Raw genomic sequence first — 24,612 nt, 5'->3', positions numbered from 1 at the left:
TAGCTAATCCCTGGAGGATGGTTGCCGTTCCCCATCTTCCTTATCTTGTATGTGGAACTAAAAAGCCCCAGGGTGTTGATGGTTGTAAAGAAACCACAGCATCTGACACCTGCTGGGAGCAATAAATAAAGAACTAGGTTGCCATTGTCAGCTTGTGCCTCCTCCTCTCCTTACCACTGCAGTGGAATTCTTTTCTTGTCAATATTGTGGGTGGGGGGTGTTTGAGAAGGAGAGAGGAGTGCTAACTGTTTAGCCATGTAAACAAATCAGATAAGTAACAGAAATTGCTGCCGTTAAAGCCAGCCGTTTTTGACATACATGCTTGACCTGTAATACAAGCAAGACTGGTTAAGGAGTAAACAAAATTGCACCCTTCACTTCAAAGAGTTATTGTAGTAATTACTCACAAAGCAACATTACCCACTGTGGTTCTTCGGAACCTGCTAAGTTCAGACTCCGTCCTATTTTTCTCCCCCTTCTCTTTTGACGTGTTTTGAGTTTCCTAATTACGGCAAGTTAGGCCGGATGATCTGTGTGGGTAGAGTGAAAGGATTTATTTGTAATCTTTGAATGCCTTCGCTAAACAATCAATTAGTGAGATTCTTTTGCTGTTTTAATGACCAAAGGATGATGATATTTCCCCCCTCCCCAAGATCTGTGTTATATATTTTATTTGTGCGCCAGAAAAGTCCTTATTATATAGAATGACTGGAATCACTACAGTCACTACAGGAGTGGTGTATGTTTCGAGCTTGGTCTGCCTCTGCAAGCTACCAGCTTAAGTGGAACATGGAAGGAAGGAAATCAGACTTCATTCATAAAGTCTGTCCAATAGGCAATCACCAGTTTCTAATGTTTTGAACTACATAGGCCCCAGCTATACTTAAGAAATGCCTTAAAATCTTGGCTTCTTCTCCTGGCCCAACCCCTTTCCGTTGACCACTGATAGTTTGGCAATTTCCCAGCTTTTGTAGGTTTTTCCCATTCTAAAAGGTTGACATGCCTCTCCTAAAGCTTAGTTACTGCAGTAGTCAGAGTTGACATGCCTCTCCCAAGCTACAATATCATGGCATTTTTGGTATTTTGGAACTGACCCTCTTTACCTTTGACCCTGTTCCATTTTGTCCTCAGTTCTACCCACCACTGGAATGTAGTCCCCAAGAACATCTCTGAAATTGAATTCAGCCTTGAGGCCAAAAGAAGTCCAACACCCCTGCTATATGCACACAAGCGCAAACACTGATGTGGGTGATGCATGTCCTCCTCCTCCATGTCTTTCTTCTTTTTCTTTGGAGCTTCACATGTGGCAACCCTACACCACTACCTCTCCCCAACATGCATGCATGCTACTGTCTACTGGTCTGGGTATTGGATGAGGTACATGGGCCTTACCTGGACTTCCAGCTAAAGGCTGACCTCAGATGGAAAAAAAGGGGGTTGTTGCTATGCTCTGTGGTGCAGTTGGGTAATTTTAGAGTCTGGACTTAATGGTCTTACCTCCTCCCTTTTTAGATGTCACTGTGTATTACTGCACTTAATTCAAATGCTCATAACGGCCACTCATTCCTGCCCCGCTAACTGTCCCAGACACTGTCTCTGTCAGTCTGTCTCTCTTGCCAACCTCCATTTATTTATCTATTATTTCAGTTTATAGCTCACATATAGTATCCAATGTGGATAATAATAATAGTGAATAAAACAAATACATAAAGAACCAATTAAGACAGAACCAATAAAAACAACAGTGGCCACATAAAACCATTAAGATGAACCCTAAATAAATTTAACAAAAAGTCAAATCAGCTCAATAATTTAAAAGCCTGACAGCAGATGGACTTCAAAGGGAGCACTAACTGGTTCTCCTTTAGGAGGGAATTACAAATTGGGGTGCAGTATGCCATTCTTCTGATTTCATTTGATTTAATGAGCGGAGGACAGGAAGGCCTGGCGTGCTATGGTCCATGGGGTCACGAAGAGTCGGACACGACTTAACGACTGAACAACAACAACAACATGCCATCTAACAACAAAGCTGAGCTCAAAGCAGCTAACAAAATAACAACGCTTTAGAAAATAATATATAAATAACATTTCTGGCTATGTGAACAATAGAATCACATTAAAAAACACACACACATTTGAAATGATTGAGTTCCATTTTAAAAATATATGCGACTCCACTTAAGGACACCACAAAGGTTTGAAAGACGTCAGTCCTATTGGATATGTGTATATGTTGCATTTCCTTTGTTTAAACCTGTCTGCCACACATTGTGAATGGCTTGTCACACATAAGAAGTGAGTTATGTGTGACTGAGTTATGAATTCTGTCTAGTCTCCCTATCCTTCCTGGGATTCTCAATTTAAATGTTAATAGGTTTTGTTACCTGATAGAGATGTGGTTATCCAGCTTTGTCATTTATGACTTGTCCAAACTGAATTGGCCCAGAACCTGGGAGTTGTGGAGGTTGATCTGGTTACCAAAGCGAGTAAAGGTTTTTTGGGTTTTTTGCACGTATTTCATGAACCAATCATGAACCAATTTTTAGTCCAAAGACTTTCAGACTGGCTTACATAAGTTTAAACCCTGCCCCCCCCCAATAACAGTGCAATTGTAAAAGTAATTACAAAGCAGAAGAAATAAACATGGCCTCAGCTCAGAACTATCAGGAGTGGCTGGGATCTGTGGACAGCTGCCCCATATGGTGAGCCACTGAATTGCCGGTGGCAGCTTCTCAGTGAAATACCTTCAGGCCCTGGACTGATTCCATCCACCCAGGCTGGCCATTGGATCCTTCTGAGCAGGCAGGAGTATAAGAGGGCTACCTGTTCTAGCTGAGCTTTGCTTGAACAACAAGGTGTTTGAACCTGACTTTTGACTTGCTTCTAGTTTGTCCTTTGGTCCTGACTTGATCTTTCATCCTGGCTACTGGCTTTGTCTCTTTACTTTTTTCTCCCAGCACAACTCCTGGCTTCCAGCTCCTGGCTCATCTCAGACTGCTGCCTAGGGCTTTGCCCTGCCACAAAGTTAAAAATTCAAGGTCCAGAAAACTAAACTTCTAAGAGACCCAAGTAAATAAAATGGTCTTCACCTCTATCCAAAACAACATCAAACTTAGCACCAGGAGAGCATTCTGTAACTGGGGTACCAACGTGGAAAAGGCTGTTGTTGTTGTTCAGTCGTTAAGTCATGTTCGACTCTTTGTGATCCCATGGACCATAGCATGCCAGGCCTTCCTGTCCTCTGCTCTCTCCCGGAGTGTGCTCAGGTTCATATTCATTGCATCGGTGATGCTATCTAGCCATCTCATCCTCTGCCATCCCCTTCTCCTTTTGCCTTCAATCTTTCCCAGCATCAGGGTCTTTTCCAGGGAGTTTTCTCTTCGCATTAGGTGGCCAAAATATTTGAGCTTCAGCTTCAGTATCTGTCCTTCCAATGAGCACTCAGGGTTGATTTCCTTTAGGATGGACTGATTTGACCTCCTTGCAGTCCGGGGGACTCGTAAGAGTCTTCTCCAGCACCACAGTTCGAAAGCATCGATTCTTCGGCGCTCAGCCTTCCTTATAGTCCAGCTCTCACAGCCATACATTACTACTGGGAAAACCATAGCTTTGATTAGACGGACCTTTGTCAGCAAGGTGATGTCTCTGCTTCTTACTATGCTATCTAGGTTTCCTCCCAAGGAGCAAGCATCTTTTAATTTCATGGCTACAGTCACCGACTGCAGTGATCTTGGAGCCCAAGAAAGTAAAATCTGTCACTGTTTCCATTTCTTCCCCTTCTATATGCCAGGAAGTGATGGGGCCAGATGCCATGATCTTAGTTTTTTTAATGTTGAGTTTCAAACCAGCTTTTGCACTTTCTGCTTTTACCCTCAACAAGAGGCTCTTTAGATCCTCTATCCCCAGTCAATTTCCACTGGCTCTTCTGGATTTGATGAAAAGGACAAACAGTTGGGTGTCATTAGCATATTGGGGACACCTCACCCAAGTCATCAGATAAATTCACGTGGTGGTTTCATGCCAATGCTAAACATCATAGAGAATAAAATAGAGCACTGTGGCACACCACAGTATAACTGCTATGGATCAGAATGACAGTCCCACAGCACCACATTGTGGACACAGCCATCTAGTAAAACCAATGATACACTGTGCCCCACCCCAGACAACTAGTCCAGAAGGATGCCATAACTGATAATATCAAAAACTGTGACCAGGTCCAAGAAAATTAGAAGGGTATTTCTCCTATCCTTCTCCCAGCATAGGTTGTCCAACAGGGTGACAGAGGCTTCTTGGTGACAAACACAAGTCTGGAACCAGGTTGAAATAGATCAAGTTCATCGGTGTCATCCAAGAATGCATGGAGCTATATGGCAACCATCCAGTCAAGACAGTGATCAACATTTTAAGATGGTCAGGAAGGTGAAAGCTGCTCTCCCACAATTCCAGGCCATCCGAATCCTGAGCTCACTGCTTCTTCAAGATGTCCCTCTTCTCCCACATCATGTCTCCTCGTTTCTCTCAGGTTCTCCTAGATCCGGACTTTTATGTCACTACCAATAAGAGCTCATGCAAAACTCATATGATTAGGTGAGAGGAAGATCTGCTTCCCTTGCACAATTCGTCAACCAGGTCATTACAATCTGCTGCCAGATCAACAGTGATACTTTTGTGTTCTGTCTCTTTAAGAGGCAAGCCAGAAGGCCCAGTACAAACAGGCCATGTGAGTGAACTGGAAGAAGCAGTTTTATTAGGGCAGAACAATTGTGGATGAGTGGTTGGGCTTGCATAATCTCATCAGGGGCCAGAATGATCCTGGACCTAGATGAACCAGTAACCAGGGACAGGTCTCACCTGTACTTCAGGGTGGGGAACCTCAGGGCCAGGGACCAAAACCACTTGGAGTTCCAATCTGGCCCTCTAGGGTTTCCCAGATGATCACACACCCTTCCTCTGGCCCCTCCCTTCTTCCCCAACCACCAATAATTTGGCGGTTTCCCAGCTCTTGTACAGTCCCCCCGCCCCATTCTAAAAGGTTGAAACGCCTCTCCCAAGGCTTAGCTATTGGCAGTAAGACTTTTAAACTACAATATGCTGGCAATTTTTGTATTTTTAACCCTGCCCCCTTTTGCCTTTGAGTCCATTCCCTTTGCCTTCAGCTCCATCAGTGCTGGAAGAGCTTCTCCAATATTGAATTTGGCCATTGGGCTCAAAGAGGTTCCTCACCCCCTGCTGTACTTGTTTCTTTTCTTCAAATTCTGCCCTGGGATTTTGGGTGAGTTGCAGTAATAAATAGCTGGGTCTTTGGATGAAGTCTGGTGAGTGCTTCTGTTATATACATAGGGTGGCCACTTACAAAGTGCCCCCAAAGAGGAAATGCATCACCAAAAAAGAGGACAAAAGAGGACATAGGGATGCCATAGGAGTCCAAGAGGGGGTGGAGTCTGGAGGACTCCCCCCTGCTCGACCTCCTGGACCCCGTTCGCCGAACCACCACGCAATCTACGAGCACCCAGCAGCTGCCCAGTCCCTCAGTGAGCCGCCATTTTGCAAAAAAAATGGCGGCTTGGGTTTTTCCGTAAATGTGATGCTATGTAAATGGCGGCTGTAAACGGGCCATTTATGCAACATAACAGGGAGCTGAGCGGGTGGCTGACTGGCAGAGGCCCAGCAAGTGCCCGGTGGCACAGACAGAGGTTAGTCTGTCCATCCCTAAGAGGACGCCAGTTGATGTGTGGTGTGGGGAAGAAGGGTGCAAGTTCTACTCCTGAACAGGGTGAGTTGTGTGGTTACATTCAGAATGTAAATATTTATTGAGTGTCTTAAAATTCATGATGGTTTGACTGTCCAGATTTGTGAAAATGTGTGCCTACATCTGTACATTCCGATCAAAAAAAGAAAAGCAGTTTTTCTGGTTTTAGAATAGGCTGCAAACCATTTGTAGTGCCTTATCATATTTTTGTTTGGAGCAGAAACACAGACTGTGATGTTAAAATTAAAATGAAGCCACTTAAAACATTTAAAACAGTCTACAGAATAGATCCCAAGAAGGCTTTAACTCTGTGGTGATGATTATGTTTTATTATTTACATTTCAGTGGCTCAGCCGCCTCCCCCCCCCCCATTTCTACTTACATGATATTTGCTTAAAGTAATTATACCAACTGAGAACAGTGGCAGATTGAAATTAAATGTTTGGATTAAATATTTTGTCAGCAAACATGCAGCAACTGCTTTGCTGCTGCTTCTCTTCATCTCTGCATACTGATTATAGTAAAGATTAGCTTTTATCTTGGCAGGTTTTAAAGAGCTTAGATAAAATGTTATTGGATATGTGACTTTAAAATCACCAACAAAGAATCAAAATCCAGAAAATGAAACATTAACACACACAGACAGACACACAGAAAGAAAAATAAGAGGCGATTATATATATGCATATATAGATCTTCTGCCTTCTAAGCCTTTCCCACAAATATTTCACCACTGTGGGTTTTAAGGAGGAATCAAAGTCGATTACTTGAAATCTTCCCAATTAGTGCTGAATCAAATGCAGGGAATACTGATCTGACTGAAAACCAGCACATAACTTTTCTTGCTCCTACAAAATTAGAGATGGGTGAGAAATTCGTTCCATTGAGGAGTTTTTTAAAATACAAATTTACCATATTTACACCTCCCGAGCCAATAAGCAAGCCAAAGCAAAGTCATATGCTGAAATTCGTACTTTTGTGAGCATACAGAAAAAAATGCACACACAAAAATGTGCATATTTGTGTTTGCGCAAAATGCATGCCTTCGAAAAACGTGCACAAAACTGCATTGCATTTTTGGAGAGTTTCTTGCAAAAATGTGTATATTTGAAAATGTGCACAGAAAATGTATATATTATTTCAACAAAATGTGCTAAAAAAAGTGTGCATCTCTGTGCAGACTTTAAAAACAACTTACAAATGTATGTGGAAACAGGAGGGAATGAGCTTAATCCTGAAAATCCAACCATCTCAGCAAGAACAAAATTAACAGATCATTCTGTCTCTATACAGCATATAGGCATGAACCACCCAAAGTTATGCATTTCTGGTTTTTTGTTGATTTTAGTGGAAGAGGGTTGAGTGCACTCTTTCACGCTGGAAAATCAATGATACTTAGGGATCCATCAGTGTGGCCCTATACTTACTGGGAGGTCAGCTTACTTTATGAGGCAGCAGATATGCCTCCCACCCCACTGACAGAGAGTGATGTCCATTGGTGTAATGATGACATGCTGCTGGACATTACCCAGCACACTGCTGGAAAGCTCTGCCAAAGTAGATGTTCCAATGGTGTTCTGCAGGGGGAAATTAGAGCATGTTGGAGGCAGCAATGGATCAACCAGGGGCAAAGCCCCCTTGTTCCCCTGACAGGCCCACAGAAATGCTCCAATACTACGCTGGCCCTGCGGCTGACCTAGCTAATTTCCTTCCCTTGTTATCAATGGGAAGGAAGATTAACACACACACCAACTCCCATCCTGGCCACTGCTGGGAATATTGCAACCTCATCTGCAAGTTACTGGAAGGGGGCAGTGTTGCAGTTAGTTCATGGGGATTTTGACCACAGCTAGCCTTAGGATCTCTGTAGGCTTCAGTGTGGTTTCCTGTGATTTCTTCCTTTTGCTCCTCCCCTTCCTCCCCCCTCTCTCTGACTTCCACCACTGCTGGGAGCATGTGTGCTTGCTCTCACTCCTTCCTGTGTAACGGAACACAAATGGACTGAGCAAACCCCTTTTGAAATTCTCTGCTGTACTTGCATTTGCATAAGCAAGAACATTTGTGAGTAAACTTTTATTTCTTTCACTGAAGAAGAGCGTGCATATGGGACTGGTAAACACTCATTCTGTTTTGACTTTTCTGCTAATTGACTTTCTCACAGGAGACATAGATCATAGAATAGTAGGGTTGGAAGGGGCCTACAAGGCCATCGAGTCCAGCCCCCTGCTCAATGCAGGAATCCAAGTCAGAGCATCCCTGACAGATGGCTGTCCAGCCCCGTCTTGAATGCCTCCAGTGTTTTTCCTGATGTTCAGCCGGAAGTTTTTCCTGATGTTCAGCCGGAATCTGGCTTCCTGTAACTTGAGTCCATTATACCGAGTCCTGCACTCTGGGATGATCAAGAAGAGATCCTGGCCTTTCTCTCTGTGACAACCTTTCAAGTACATGAAGAGTGCTATCCTATCTCCCCTCAGTCTTCTCTTCTCAAGGCTAAACATGCCCAGTTCTTTCAGTCTCTCTTCACAGGACTTTGTTTCCAGTCCCCTGATCATTTTTGTTGCCCTCCTCTGTACCCTCTCCAGCTCGTCTGCATCCTTCTTAAAGTGCGGTGCCCAGAACTGGACACAGTACTAAAGATGAGGCCTAACCAGTGCTGAGTAGAGGGGAACTAGTACTTCACATGATTTGGAAGCTATGCTTCTATTAATGCAGTGCAAAGTAGCGTTTGCCTTTTTTGCAGCAACATCACATTGTTGGTTCATATTCAGTTTGTGATCGACAACAATTCCAAGATCTTTCTCGCTTGTAGTGTTGTTGAGCCACGTATCCCCCATCTTGTAACTGTGCATTTGGTTTCTTTTTCCTAGGTGCAGAACTTGGCATTTATCCCTGTTAAATTTCATTCTGTTGTTTTCTGCCCAGCGCTCCAGTCAATCAAGATCACTTTGAATTTTGTTTCTGTCTTCCAGAGTATTAGCTATCCCACCCAATTTTGTGTCATCTGCAAATTTGATCAGCATTCCCTGCACCTCCTCCTCCAAGTCATTAATAAAACTGTTGAATTTTATTTTTTTTATTATTAAATTTATTAATCGCCCATCTGACTGGTCACCCAGCCACTCTGAGCGATGTACAACATACAATAAAAACAGTTTAAAACAATAAAATTCTACAATAAAAACATTTTCTAAAATACCCTAACCCACCCCAAATGCCTGCCTGAACAACAACGTTTTTAATGCACAACGGAAGCTCATTAAAGAGGGGGCATGATGGAGTTCCCTAGGGAGGGAATTCCACAGAGTGGGGGCCACCACAGAAAAGGCCCTCTCCCTCGTCCCCACCAGTCTATCTGTCCTGGCTGATGGGACAGAGAGAAGGCCATCCGAGGATGATTTTGTTAAGCGGCCTGTCTGGTGCTGCTGGAGACGCTCCTTAAGATAGGCTGGGCCGGAACCATATAGGGTTTTGAAGGTCAAAACCAACACCTTGAATTTGGCCCGGAAAACAACTGGTAACCAGTGCAACTCCTTCAGCACTGGAGTGATGTGATCTCGCCGGCGGCTGCCTTTAATCAGGTGAGCCGCCGCGTTCTGTACCAGCTGCAGTTTCCGAACCGTCTTCAAGGGTAACCCCACGTAGAGCACATTACAGTAGTCTAAACGAGAGGAGACCAGGGCATGTACTACCAATGGGAGCAGATGGTCGGGAAGGAAGGGGCGCAGCCGCCGTATCAGATGGAGTTGATACAGCGCTGTCCAGCTCACAGCTGACACCTGAGCCTCCATGGACAGCTGGGAGTCCAAAATGACCCCCAGGCTGCGGACCTGGTCTTTCAAGGGTAGCCGTACCCCATTCAACACCAGGTCAATATCCCCCAGCCTCCTCTTGTCTCCCACCAAAAGTACCTCGGTCTTGTCAGGGTTCAGGTTCAGCCTATTCCTTCCCATCCAGCCACTCACCGTCTCCAGACATTTGGACAGGGATTCTACAGCCAACCTTGGTGAAGATTTGAACGAGAGGTAGAGCTGCGTGTCATCCGCATATTGATGACACTGCACCCCAAACCTCCTGATGATAGCTCCCAGCGGTTTCACATAGATGTTAAATAGCATCGGGGAGAGGATGGAACCCTGTGGCACCCCACAAGTAAGTGGCCACGGGTCCGAAACCTCCTCTTCCAGTGCTACCCTCTGGTACCTGCCGGAGAGGAAGGACCGGAACCACCGCAATACAGTGTCCCTAATGCCCAACCCCTCCAGGCGGTCCAGGAGGATACCGTGGTCAACGGTATCAAAAGCCGTTGAGAGGTCGAGGAGAACAAGGAAGGAGCATTCACCCCTATCCAGAGCCCTCCTCATATCATCCACCAAGGCGACCAAGGCCGTTTCTGTCCCATGCCCAGACCTGAAGCCCAACTGAAATGGGTCTAGATAATCAGTTTCTTCCAAGTGTGCCTTCAACTGCACCGCCACCACACGCTCAATCACCTTGCCCCAAAATGGCAGATTTGAGACTGGGCGAAAGTTGTTCAAAACTTGAGGATCCAAGGAGGGCTTCTTTAAGAGCAGTCGTATCACTGCCTCCTTGAGGGCTGATGGCATCACTCCCTCCTCAAGGGAGGTGTTCACCACCGCCTTGATCCCCTCACCCAGTCTCTCTCTGCAGCTCATAATGAGCCAAGATGGGCAAGGATCAAGTAAGCAGGTGGTCGGCCATACCGATGAAAGCACCTTGTCCACTTCATCAGGAGGAAGAAGCTGGAACCGATCCCACAAAACCGGTTTGCCACAGGCCGCCTCTTGCTCACTAACTGTATCCACAGCGTGCAGAGTAACACACCTAATCTGATCAATTTTATCTGCAAAGTGCCTTGCCAAGGCCTCACAGGAGGCCTTAGAATGCTCCAGTGGTTCCGGAGCCACAGGACCGACCAGGCTCCGGACCACTTGGAACAGCCTCCTGGGACAGCACTCTGCAGATGCGATGGAGGCAGTTGAAGAGCACTGGGCCCAGGACTGAGCCGTGCAGTACCCCGCTCGTTACCTTTCCCCAGTTTGAGAAGATCCCATTCATAACCACTTTTTGAGTCCAATTCTGTAGTCACCTTTGGATCTACCTAATAGTTGTTTCATCCAACCCACTTTTAGCTAGTTTGCTATTCAGGATATCATGGGGCACTTTGTCGAAAGCTTTGCTGAAGTCGAAGTATATTAAGTCGACAGCATTCCCACAGTCCACAAGGGAGGTTACCTGATCAAAAAATGAGATCAGATTCATCTGGCAGGATTTGTTCTTGACAAATCCATGTTGGCTTCGAGTAATCACTGCATTGTTTTCAAGGTGCTTACATACTGATTGCTTTATAATCTGCTCCAGCATTTTCCCAGGGATTGATGTCATACTGAGTGGTCTGTAGTTCCCAGGTTCTTCCTTTTTGCCCTTTTTGAAGATATGAACTTCAAAAGATAGGGACTTTTTAGCCCTCCTCCAGTCCTCTGGCACTTCACCCATCCTCCATGATTTCTCAAAGATAATAGACAGTAGTTCTGAGAGTTCTTCTGCCAGTTACTTTATTACTCTACAAACATCATTGCTAAATAATCCCATCAGCCACATCCAAATGGCACGACAAAGGATAGAGTGCTTACTCCACCAGCAGATCTCTTCCCACCCACAAATGAACCATAGGATTGCTCTGTTTAAATGGTTATTTTTAGCTGGATTATGTACACTGTAATAGAAAAGGCTGCTTACTAGTAAGAAAAATACACAACTACAATTTTGATTACATTGTATTCATATTAAAAAAATTCACATATGCAAAGCCAAACAAATAAATCCCCAAATTCATGAGCTCTTTGACAGTAGCTCTTGAGAACTACCACAGATATCTTAATTCAAGCCAAATGTAGTCTAATACAATTACACCATCTTTGTATGTCAAGTCTAAAGTAAAATTAGGGCAATTTACACACCTTAACGTGCAAGGCTTAGGCTTCTGGAACAGATGCTGGTGATGCAAAATCTTAGTGGATCTTTCTCCTGACCTAGTTCCATAAAAGTAATCACTTCACAGTGAGAGGAAAAATGGTTGTGTGAATCTTCTGTTCCAGAGGAACTGATGACAGAGCCAATCCAATACATCAAGGATGCATAATCTGCAGCCCAGGGGCTGCATGCAGCCTGCCATGCCCTCACTGCACCTGCCAAGGGGGCCCTGGCCCCCCTGTTGCTGCCAAATCCCCCCTCCCCCAGTGCCCTGAGAGAAGATATCATACTGCCCCTATACAAATCTATGGTGTAACCACACCTAGAATACTGTGTACAGTTCTGGTCACTACACCTAAAAAAATATATTGCAGAGCTGGAAAAAGTGCAGAAAGGGGCAACTAAAATGATCAAGGGGCTGGAGCACCTCCCCTATGAGAGAAGGTTACAACAGCTGGACTTGTTTAGCTCGGAAAAAGTGAGGGTAAGGGTAGACATGATAGAGGTCTACAAAATTATCCATGGTGTGGAGAATGTGGGTAGGGAGACATTTTCCTCCCTCTCCCCAAATACTAGAAACCAGGGTCATCCCATGAAGCTGATTGGTGGGGGATTCAGGTCAGATAAAAGGAAGGACTTCTTCACACAGCGCATAGGTAAACTATGGAATTCGCTTCCACAGGATGTAGTGATGGCCACCAGTTTGGATGGCTTTAAAAGGGAATTGAACAAATTCCTGGAGGAGAAGGCTATCAATAGCTACTAGTCCTGATGGCTATGTGCTACCTCAAGTACCAGAGGCAGTATGCCTATGTACACCAGTTGCTGGGGAACATGGGAGGGAGGGTGCTGTTGTGCTCATGCCCTGCTTGTGGGTTCCTGGTCGACAGCTGGCTGGCCACTGTATGAAGAGAATGCTGGACTAGATGAACCCTTGGTCTGATCCAGCAGGGCTCTTCTTAAGTTCTTATTTCCATTAAGTTCTTAAGCTATCAATATCTGGCTTGCTGGGGGGGGGGTGCGTATATGCTTAGAAGTGTACATGCGTGTGGCCCCCGGCCTGCAAGCCAGCATGCAACCTTCATTATTTTCCTCTGATCTATTAACCACTGTTCTTGTCGCCCCTCTCCCCATACAAGGGAAGGGCAAGAATTAGAATTGGAGCCTTAGGAACATTTTTAAAAATAAAAATAAAACTCCCTTCTACTGAGTCCACAATATTTGGGGAGGGACTGAAGGAAGGAAGAGCTGGGTTACACTGACTGGCACCAGGTCACCAGGACTTCAGACATGTGTCTTTCCCTGTCTTTGAAGCTAGGACCTTCTGCATGCAAAGGAGGCGCTCTGTGACTGAGCTACGAATTGAAGCAATTGATCTACCACTGAGCCCTTCCAAAGTCATTTTTCCAACATAGAAATATAGCTCCTGGCACATGATGATTATGTTCAGGTGTTTATATGTCCGCTATGACGCATCCAACTCGACTTCTCTTGCACTGGATGTCTGGCATAGTCTTTTGTTGTTTTTGCAGGCTAAGGGCCAAACTAGAGGTGATAAATGCATCTAAGCATTTAATGTGCATGATTTTGTTCCTTAAATAGCAACCATAGATGGGCCCAAGCAGTAACGGGACTACACTACACAGGGTAGTTTTGGTTTGTTTGTTTTTAAACCGATTGGATCATGCCAATTAGAAGAGCTTCCAAGGCTACACCCGCTTTTTGGCAGCAAGCACCAGCTGTGTTGTATGATTTATTCATTCATTTATTTATTTCATTTCTATACCGCCCAATAGCCAAAGCTCTCTGAGTGGTTCTCAAAAAATTTAAACCAAAGAGCACACAAAAAAACAGTATAAAATATATCAGACATTAAAACCACAGTATAACCAGAATAAAACCAGGATAAAACCTAGAAGCAATGCAGGGATTTAAAATACAGATTTAAAACAGCAAAGCTAAAAGTCTAGAAATCTAAAATGCCTGGGAAAATAAGAAGGTTTTCCCAGGATGCCATGATTTAGTGAAATACAAAACATTACCGCTTATTTCAACATTGGGGGATAGCAAAAGCACAGCAGTCAGGACCAATGCAGAGAACACGTCCTCCTGCATACCCTGCCAAAGGACACAAGATATGATCAGCAGGGAGGGGCAGATTGCTTAGCCGTTCTCTATGGACTGGAAAACGTATAGATTAGAAGGGTTAATGTGTTTCAGTAGCCGAAGTTTCTCTTGGGCAAATTTCGGATACAGAAGTTTGGGAAGCCATTAGCACAGCTGTGCTGCATTGTGCCGGTGCAAACATCCCTCCCTTTTTATATTCTGCTGGCAATTGTGTGAGTTGACAGGCAGCAGTGCACTTGACCACATACAGTCATTTCCATTCTCATTTTAATTGCCTTTTAAGGAGCGCTGAGGAGGTCCAAATAAATATAACGAGCTTCATCAGCCACCTGTGAAATCTCCCACAGCAGCCACACAAATATCAAGATGTAAAAAAATAATAATCAGCATGTGCAAGATGAACAGATCACTATTCCACCTGTAGAAGCAAACAGGGGCATGTGGGCAGGGTCTTGGAGAACATTAGAGAAACAGGCCCCTGTTGCTGTGAGCATGGAATGGAATCCTTGACTGAAAGGAAAGCAGAAGGCAAGTCACAGGGCGGCCTTATTCCACAGGAGGGTGACTCTTGCAATCATGCCAACGGGGGGAGAGTCATGAGAGAAGCTGCCAGGTGAAAGGGTCCAACATGCACTTTACTCCTGGGCCATTTCACAGGAAGGAGCAGCCCCACATGTGTTTCCCTCCCCCTGCCCTCTCTGTGTGTAAGCCCAAGAGCTATTTCCTGGATGTGTCATCCCAACAAAGCTGCTTCTCCCTTTCTTAATATTTGGACCATTCATGTGTTGTTTTTTTAATGAATTGTCATTATGAAGGGTTTTTCCTCAGCCAGCATTTTCATTTTCAAATTCCTTTTGAATGTGCCCTTCTGCCAGGAATCGCTCCAGGTTTGAAGAGGGCCCCCTCAGCAAAGTGCCGTCTGGTATCCTTGGGTGGTTTTACTGGAGGTGAGCAGTGGACAGCAGGAGAGCTGCAATTAGGGATGGCGAAGAATTCCGCCATGGATCTCGGTGAGGCCGAATGCCAGTGCATTCGGCCCGCCGAAATCCGTGGCGGAAAGAAGCCCCCCCCCAACCCACGAAAGGCATGCGAAATGGAGCACTTACCTACTGCTGTCCATGCTGACTTACGAATGGCGGCCGCCCTGCGGCCGCCATTCACTTCCTCATCATAGCCGTGATAGGCTATGTAAATTCTTATGTAGCCTATCACAGCTAACGCAGGGACGCCTTTTGCGTCCCTGTGGAGGCCATGATAGGCTATGTAAGTATTTGCGTAGCCTATCATGGCAAGCAAAAAACAACAACAATGCGTATGCAAATAGCGGTGGCTACGGCAGCCGCCATTTGCGTTCCCTATTTTTCACCATTTTATCCTATGTAAATATTTACGTAGGCTATTACGGCAAAAAAAAAGGGGAATGCAAATAGCGTAGTGGGCGCTATTTGTGTTCCCCTTTTTTTTCTTGCCATAATAGCCTATGTAAATATTTATGTAAGATAAAACGGCGAAAAATAGGCCACCATAGCCACTGCCATTTGCATACACGTTGTTGGTTTTTTGCTTGCCATGATAGGCTATGTAAATACTTACATAGCCTATCACGGCAGCCCGGCAGGATGCAAATGGTGGCCGCTATGGCGGCCACCATTTGCGTCCGCAGCAGCCTGTCCGCGGCCAGAACTCCGGCTGCGGATGGCCCTGGCTGGCTGCTCCGCGGAGCCGCCGTGGAGCAGAGCCAGCTGGGCAGGATTCCGGGGGGGAGGACCGGATTGCCTCCCCCCCATCGAGGATTCCAGGGGGAGGGACAGAGCGCCTCCCCCCCACCGCGAATCACATCCGCAAAAAGGGAAGTGACTTTCGTACATCCCTAGCTGCGATCCATGATGGGCAGCTGTGGGTTACCCGCTATTAATTACCCACAATGCTTCAATGTACTGTCACTTTGGGCATTGTGGGAAATTGAAAATGGCAGATGGCTGGCCACTGCCTGTCACTGCTGGTACAGGTAAACCCAAAGCCAGGGCTAACAGGTGAGATTTGTTATTTACCCACTTTGTGAAGAACTTTTTTTTCTGCTGGACTTCAGAAGAATTAAGAATCTCATATAAATGAAAACCATGTAGGGATGTCAGAGAAATCCACTGCGGATTCAAATGAGGCCAGATTCTTTGGAATCCGGCCTCAGGAATCCACAGCAGATTGGGACCACTTACCTCCACTCCAGGAGGACTGGAGGCAGAACGGCACTCGGCTGCTTCTTGCCAGCCAGAGCCGTTCGCCTCCTCCCTGTCCCTGCCGATTGCCATGTCTTTTCCTTAAAAAAAAAAAAAAAAGGTGATCGGCAGGATGTGCCCACAGACTTAGACGCAAATAGAGTCATGAATCTTGCATCTAAGTCTATGTGTCCATAGGCTTATATGCAAGATTCACTGCTCTATTTTGTGTATAAGTCTGTGGGCACATCCTGCTGATCACCATTTCTTATTTTTTTTAAATAAAAAATGGCGATCGGCAGGATGTGCCCACAGACTTAGACGCAAATCCGTACACCCCTAAAACCATGAAGGTGAGGGATCACCACCTTGTGGTGGGTTTACTAAGTCAGAATTCAACCTAAATTCTACAGGCATTTCAGCATGAGCTGTTTGTAAAACTGGTCTTATATCAAAAGAAAATACTCATGTGATAAAAACAATGTAGTGTAGTGTTGGAGTTGCCCCCACACAGTTTGGAGTGATTTTTGTTTTGCATCACAGCCCACTATTCCAACGGCCATACTGTTCAGGAGAGATCCCATACCCTACAGAAAGGTTTTTGGAGCTGGGGAAATCCTTGTGCAAGCAGCCTTCCGCTCATGCAGCCTTTGGATCCAACTTGTAACCATTGCCTTGCTGGAACAGAAACAGACCCACCAAGGCTAGCATTCCAACAGCAGCCAGTCATATGCTTCTGGAAATTCGCAAATAGCTATTGTGGTGCAGTGGCTAATTTGTTGGCCCTGATTTCCCCAGAACAGTTGGGGAGATTATTTTTTGTAGATGGGCAGTACTGCGTATTCTACAAAATATGAGACTGCCATGAAAAACACCAGCTTTGATCCAAGTCCCCTCTCCCCTGTAACTCTAGTACAACACTTGCATAATGCCGCAGCTCTTGCGTTTTTATGTTGAGTCTCTCCTTGGCCTTCCCGCTGCACCCAATGACAGGACATGGGATAACCAGTACAGAGAGGGAGAGTGAATCTCAGTATGGGGCTGCTGTTTTCAGTGGCAGCCTCGTGTTCCTTATGGCCTGTAGTTCTCTCCCATGTGCTTGCATGTGCATCACACACATGACCACATGTTGCTCAAAACAAACACAAGGAGAGAAAGTGACTAACATACGGTTTTCTTACATTCAGAAGCAGCCTTCCAGATTGAAGTTTGATTGTGCTGTGGGCGTGGAGGGACAAAGAGGTTAACCATAGTCATGAATGCCTGTAAAGGAGACGAAGCTGAAATACGAGGGCAAGTGAAACGTAAGGAACCACTTTTAACACTTAAAAATCACAAGATTTCAAGTTGATGGTGTCTCTTTAAAAGCACTTCTATGCTTGCCAGATGTTGCCATAATAAAAGTGACTTCTCCTGTGCTTTTCGCATATACGTCCTGAAAGCTTGTGGACCCAAAGAAATGAGAGTCGGTTAGTGGTACTTTAGCAATTACCACCCTGCTATGGAAGTATCAGTGCCTGTGTGTGCATGTATGCAAACAATTCCAGATGCTTTCCTGCCACTTACGTTGTCATCATCTGCTGGGAAAGCAGAGCAAGAGCAGCCCAAGGCATTTTATGGCCCGTGGTGAAGGCCAAGATGGCGCTCCCCTCCCCCATTCCACCTACAGCTGCTGACCGGACTGGCAATTTAAGCTTAATGCAACACTGGCACTGGGACAGTGTCATCCTCTGCGCCTAAGGACAACAGGCTAGTTTGCTAGTTTAGGGGACACAGGGCAGGCTAGTTTCAGGGTCTCAGGGGCACAGTGGGTGGGAACTGCTGCCCCACCCCCGCCACTAAGGATGTTGGAGAAATCCACAATGGAGCCAAATGAATTCAGATTTTCATGAATCCAACCCACAGATTCTGCAGTGGACTGACTTTCCCACCTGTTGGGTGGATTCTGCAGGCTTCTGGAACAGTTTTCTAACTTTTCCAAATTTTGCGTAAATTTCATTGTAGAAAAATATGCAAAACTAAAAAAAACACTGGCCCAAAATGCGCATTTCCCCATAAGCTTAAGGCATGAAAATGCACATTTGGGGGAATTTGTGCATTTTCACACATGCAAGTTTGTACAAATGTGCCATTGTGCATTTGCGCAAATTCAGAAACAAAAAAAATCCGATTCTGTCTATGGGTGGATGACAGAACAAAAGGTGCCTGACCATCTGCAAAACACAGATGGAATAGATTTTACACAATCTGTACATCCCTACCTGCCCCCCAGCATTTGCCACCTGAAGTGGCTATCTCACTTTGCCTAAAAGTAGGACTGGTTTTGTCAGTGGAAAAGAAAATGCAGAACAGCAGAAGCAGTGTCCAATCTCTTCAAATACTGGCTAGCGGCTGAGGAGAAACAACTACAGTTGATAGGCAGTGCCAGAGGGGTAGGGCGGGGAGCAATCAAGTGTCCTCCCCTTACCTGGCCTGGCCTCCTATTAAGGTAGCCATGTATCCTACTTTACAAAGGACAGCACTTTATTTGAAGAGGTGTCACAGGGCATTGTCTATTTGAAGGGCTGGTTTAAAGTCTGGTTTAAGGACAAAGAACCCTCAGCAGGAAGCACCTGGACAGCAGACTGTGCAAGTCACACAGGTCACCTGGTCTGCAGTATAGTGAGATGGACTGTATTTCTATTTCAATTTCAGTAATTATTGCTAAATTTTTATCTATGTACAAAGTAGCATATACACATTTTATGTAAATAGGTGCCTTCTTTTGTCCTCTTTTGTCCTCCCCCCTTTTCTTTTTGGTACTGTGTAAGCAGCTACCCTGTATCCCTGTGGATACTTGAAGAAAAGGCACTTTTCCACTAAATCATAAACTGGAAATTAAAAGAAGGGTGCTATCCTAAGCATGCTTATATGAAAGTGAGTTCCATCAAAATCAATAGGACTTTAAAGAAAATATGTTTAGAATGGGAATGCTAATGTGAAATATCTCACCATTGAACAGGTAGGACAAAGCTGCTTTCCCTGAAATTCAGTTTACCCTTTCTGTGTTCCACATCCCATTTCTTCCTTGGTGTTGCCAGCCACTGAGAGAGGAGAGATCATCTGATGAAATCACGGTATGGAACAAGTACACTGGACATTCAAAATGCTGAAGAATTTTTTTAAAAAAATTAAAAGTATGTCCAGACAACCAGATTTTTGTAAAGCCCCCCTACCCCATATATCTTTACACTCAAATGAATATTGCAGCTCACAGTATCTACATTTGAGGAGCGTCTCCGTAAAAAATGAAATAACAAATAAAACATTCATATCAGCAAACAAACACACACAAAACCCCTTTTAATTATGTTTGGTTCACTGATTTTGTTATATTTTTTAGAAAAATATGCATCAGGCCTTCAAGTCTCCAGGAACACCAATGTGGAGAGACCACTAAGTAAAGTGTAAAAAAAAAAAACACCCAAGAAGGAAAGAAGAGAATTCACATGGTTCCCGTTGCTAAGGAAACCATCATTTGTGCATGTTCCTTATTCCAACTTTGGCACTCAGAGAGTGTCAATCATGTCAGGGCTTCAGGAGAAAAAAGAGAGAAAGAGTAGATAAATGTGTAGGAACAAACAGCGTATGTGCGCATGCTGTGTAATTCAACACAGTAAATTAAATATTGAAAATAATTCAACAATGCTACCATGTCGGTATATAGCATGATTCTCTTTACTGTGAGATGTATCATTAAGACTAACCCCAGAGGGGATCTGAGGTATCGTAGATGTGCTACTTTCTACATTATGGGACAGTATCTAGTGTTCAGCCAACCACTTAACGTATCTCAGATTTTGATATACGTCTCTTGGACTGATGATAATGACAATGATTATATAAAGTAGTGTTTGTTTTTTTAAAAAAAATAATGAGCCATGTTTGAACTGAGCCATGTCTTTTGTCCCTGGTACAAGTGACTAGAAGGCTAGCTTCAGACTGGATTCAAGATATTGGCGGCGGGGGGTGGGGGGGGAGAGAGAGAAATAAGGTTCATTTACAGTTGCCCATGGCTACAAGCAACAGCCTTGAGCTGCCAAAAGACTTGTTGCAGCCAAAGTGTACACATGCCCAGGCATGATTTGTATGAACTGGTGTCTCCACACTGGAGCTGCTTATGGATCCCCTACAATATCCCTGATTGTGGCCATATGGCTGCTGTTATTGTTATTATTGTTATTGTTACATGTATATTCCCAGGGCTTTACTAGAAAGATATATAATCCCCATATAGAAATGCTTATTCTTGCAAATGGTATCTCCAGTTGGGTGTTACCTAAGCCACAAGACTGTTGAGAAACTCACATTCTGAAGACACCCATATGGGGGGCTGCTGGCAAGTGTGAACTGGTTCATAGACATAAGTGCATCAACTCTCATATTGCAGTTCATATGGTCTGGAGCATACTTAACATAATGCCATCTGAGGTGACATGGGTGGCAGTGAGAGAGGGCCTTCTCAGTGGTGGTGGAATGCTCTCCCCAGGGTGGTTAGGCTGATGCCTACATTCTAATCTTTCTGGTGTCAGACAAAATCCTTTTTATCATTCATTCATTCATTCATTCATTCATTCATTCTACTTCTATGCCACTTGATATCCTAAAATCTCTAAGCAGTTTATATCAAATATGTACGACACACAATATAAAAACTAATGTATAAATAATATAAAAAAAAATGCATTAAAAACATTACAGCAAGGAAAGCAGTAGAACAGAGCAGTGTCATAGTTGATTACAAGTCAGGAACGTTTTAAATAATTTTCATTCTTGACTAAAGGAGCAATCCTTTGCATGTTTAGACAGAAAAAAGTCATACAACTCCTAGCATTCCCCAGCCAGCCATGGGAGTTGTAGGATTTTTTTTTCTGTCTAAACATACTTAGGATTGCACCCTAAAACAATTTTTTATATGCCATGAAATTATACCATTGACCATGGTATCCTCCCGGATTGACTCCATGGGCTGGGCATTGGAGGCACTGTGTTATAGTGGTTTTGGTCTTTCCTGTGGGATCAGGGAGTAACATGGGTGGCCATTCATTGGCTCCTTGGCAATTGAGGTAAGATGGTTCTGCAGGGTACCATCTTGTCCCCAATAGGGATGTTGTGGGTAGGGGTATATGAACCCCACTCATCTGAGTCCTCTGGGGGGTCCACGGGGGGGGAGGCAATTAGTTCCTCCCCCTGGAATCCTCCCCGGTGTGGCGAGTCTGCAAAGCTGCTGGCCGGGTCCGTCCACTGCTGGACTTCTGTCTGGTGCCAGTCTGAGGACACAAATGGCGCCCAGCGTAGCGGACGCCATTTGCATCCCTGCTCTTTGCTGTGATAGGCTATGCAAATCTTTATGCAGCCTATCACGGCAAAGAGCAGGGACACAAATGGCATAGCAGACACCATTTGCGTCCCTGTCCCTTTGCGCGATAGGCTACGTGAAGATTTATGTAGCCTATCACAGCAAAGAGCAGGGACGCAAATAGTGTAGCGGGTGCGAACTTCGCGGGGTGGCGGAGGTGGGTGGTCCATTCCGCCATGGACTCCGGGGGGGTTGCACTCTCTCTGAAAGATCAGGTCCGTAGTCCGGGGGTACACCTAGATCCATCACTGTTGCTGAGTCCCAAGTGGCCATGGCGGCTTGGAAGAGCGCCTTTTACCAGCTTCGGTTGGTTCGCCAGTTATGGCTTCTCCTGGACAAGGATAGCTTGGCCACAATGGTACAGGTGCTAGTAATCTCAAGGCTGGATTACTGCAATCTATGTGTGGCTGTCCTTAAGGCTGCTCTGGAAGCTGGAACTAGTGCATACTAGCTGTTGTCAAAAGTTGCCCCTTTTCAGCATGCAGCTCCTACTGAGCCAGGTTTAAGGTTTTGGTATTAGTGTATAAAGTCTTAAAAAACTTGGGACCAGGATACTTGAGAGAGCGCTCTCCCTTATCAACTTGCCTGGACACTGAAGTCATTAGATGGCATGCTTCTGGTGGTTTTGCATGGACCTATGCCCCAACTGGAGTCCACCTGGAGAACAGCCTTCAGTGTGGTGGCCCCCTTTCTGTGGAACTCCCTGCCTCTGGAGGTCAGACAGGCACCAACATCTTTATTTCAAGAAGCCTTCCTTGACTGATCAGCCACAGTTTTTATTGGTATTCTATGGGGGGTGGGGTTGCTTCTAATATGGTGTTTTATTCTTTTTATCTTTTATTGTTCACTGCTCTGGAATCTTTTTAGATGTGGAATGGTATATAAATGTTGTAAATAAATGAATAAAATATTTAATGTTCAAATGAAATTTACTCTCCTGTAACTTTAAACCCATTAGATATAGTCCTGCCCTCTGGGGGCAGCAGAGAAAAAGGGGGTGTCTCCAGAGTGATTTACTGTGAGTTTTCTGCATTTGGAGGTCATTTGGGGCACATGATGTCATGGCCATCCCACAGCCACCCTGCAGTTTTGCGTCAAAAAACCTTTTTTTCTACGACTACTTTTAGTCCGATTGTTTTCCTTAATTTGGCTTGTCTGTGCTTCTGTTGTGGTGTGCACCAACCCTTCACATTTACTCCAGCATGATAGCCCTGCCCAGGGGTGTCTCTTTCACCTGGCTCTGTGACCTCACTGACTCTGGTCAAGGGGTGTTCCCCAATGTTTTCCCTGCCTGTTCTTTCCCTTTTGTTTCTGCCATTTCGCTCATTGAACAGTAATAACTATATCCCTATAGCACTATAGCACTATAATGAAATAGCACATTTGAAAAGGAATAGTTATACCTGCTATTGTGCTACTGCAGTTTTAGAAGGACAGTAATAAAAAAGGGGGGGAAATTGGGCATAGGTTGGGGAGGCAGTACTCTAACACACACTGGCCAGAGAAAGCAGAAAGGGTGGAACAAGGCAAGAGTGGGAGGATGGGAACAGGCTCTCTAAGTGATGACATGGACGAGACTCCACCCAGTAGCCACCCAAACAATTCGCAGTAAACTGCCGTGTGACCTGCCAAGAGCCCCAGGCTAGCTTTGGGATAATCCAGGCTTTCAAGCCCCGTGTGTCCCCAGATGGAGCAGATTCGACTCCAGTAAAAACCACAGCGAAGTGGAGAGTGAACTAAATTTGTTGTCATGGAGATCCCCCCCCCCAAGTCTTTGCCCTCTACACGGCAGGCCTTGAGGCATTTGAAGAGTGCCCCCTCCCCCTCGCTCTTCTCTTCTCCAGGTGAAATGTCCCCAGTTCTTTGAGAGTTTCTTCTGCTGAGTTAGAATTCATCCACAGGTTTAATTCTATTATCAGAGGCCTGAATCAGGATAAAGGATTTAAAAAAAATCACACTACATGTGTTAATTGGCTTAATTGGACAGGGTATTTTCATTATCAGCAACAAATGCACTGTGAATGACCACTGTTAATAATGTAATTTTCACTGTCAAGTACTTTCTGCAATTAATTTCCTTCTGATCTCACTGTTTATAATCTCCCACACCATATGTTCTGTATATGAACCTGAAACTCTCCATAATACTCCATGCAGTGGATGAAGTGGGTTATTGTCCATGAAAGCTTCTGCCAGAATAAATGTGTTAGTCTTTAAGATGCCACACGATTTTGTTCTTTTCACTGCAATAGGCAAACATGGCTACCGTCTGGAAATTGTTTCATGGGACTTTTCCCCCCATGCTGTGACCATCTTCATTGCCCTCCTCTGAACCTGTTCCAATTTGCCTATCCTTGTTAAAGTGTGTCACCCAGAACTGGACACAGTATTCCTGTGACCCCTCTCATCAGACTTACCAGCACAGCAGCCTCTTTCTACTTCCTTTATTATGTCAGCTGGAAGTCTTAAAGCCAACGAAGAGACAAGTTAGCCCTAGGTGAGCTTAGCTGAAAGACGGGAGGGCCAGGCTGAGAGATGATTCCTGATACTATGATGGCTTCAAATAAGTCATAATCTGAACAAGGAGAACTGAACCTTTGAGATATTTGGGGGTGTGAATGGAAAACATCAGCCGTTCCTACACCTTTCCATAATTTTGTCTGTACTTAAAAATGAGACCTGATTTACTAGATGTATTCAACTAAAAAAAACGGAGCTGAATGATAGGATGGCAAACTTAGAATGTAATTTAGAATATATTTCATATATTTTCTGAGCCTCATGAATGTGTTCTGCTTTGGAGGAAAAGCCGCAAATATTTGCCGAGGCTTGGATTTCCATTTATTTCAATGGCTTATTCTGCAGCACATTTAAGCTCTCTTAAAGAGATTAAATAAGCAACATATGAATGCTGCTGGCATCTTTTACAAGGAAGCCTCTTTTATAAGCCATGATTAATAGAAGAAAAAATATTTTGAAGAGGAAACTAACAAAGATTGTCCCCCCACCCACCCGCCCCCCGCCCCCTTTCGCCTCTTCCTATGTTCTGCTTTTCTTCTTGTTCTGGTAATGCTGTAACTGCAGAGAAATGACCCTTAACGTTATAGTGTCAGGTTGGTAATAAA

The sequence above is a fragment of the Heloderma suspectum genome, chromosome 1, assembly GCF_057233095.1.
Source record: "Heloderma suspectum isolate Gila_16-S chromosome 1, 16-S_ref, whole genome shotgun sequence".
NCBI classification, from domain to species: domain Eukaryota; kingdom Metazoa; phylum Chordata; class Lepidosauria; order Squamata; family Helodermatidae; genus Heloderma; species Heloderma suspectum.
The sequence above is the reverse complement of the archived record's forward strand: the minus strand, read 5'-3'. Positions refer to the sequence as shown.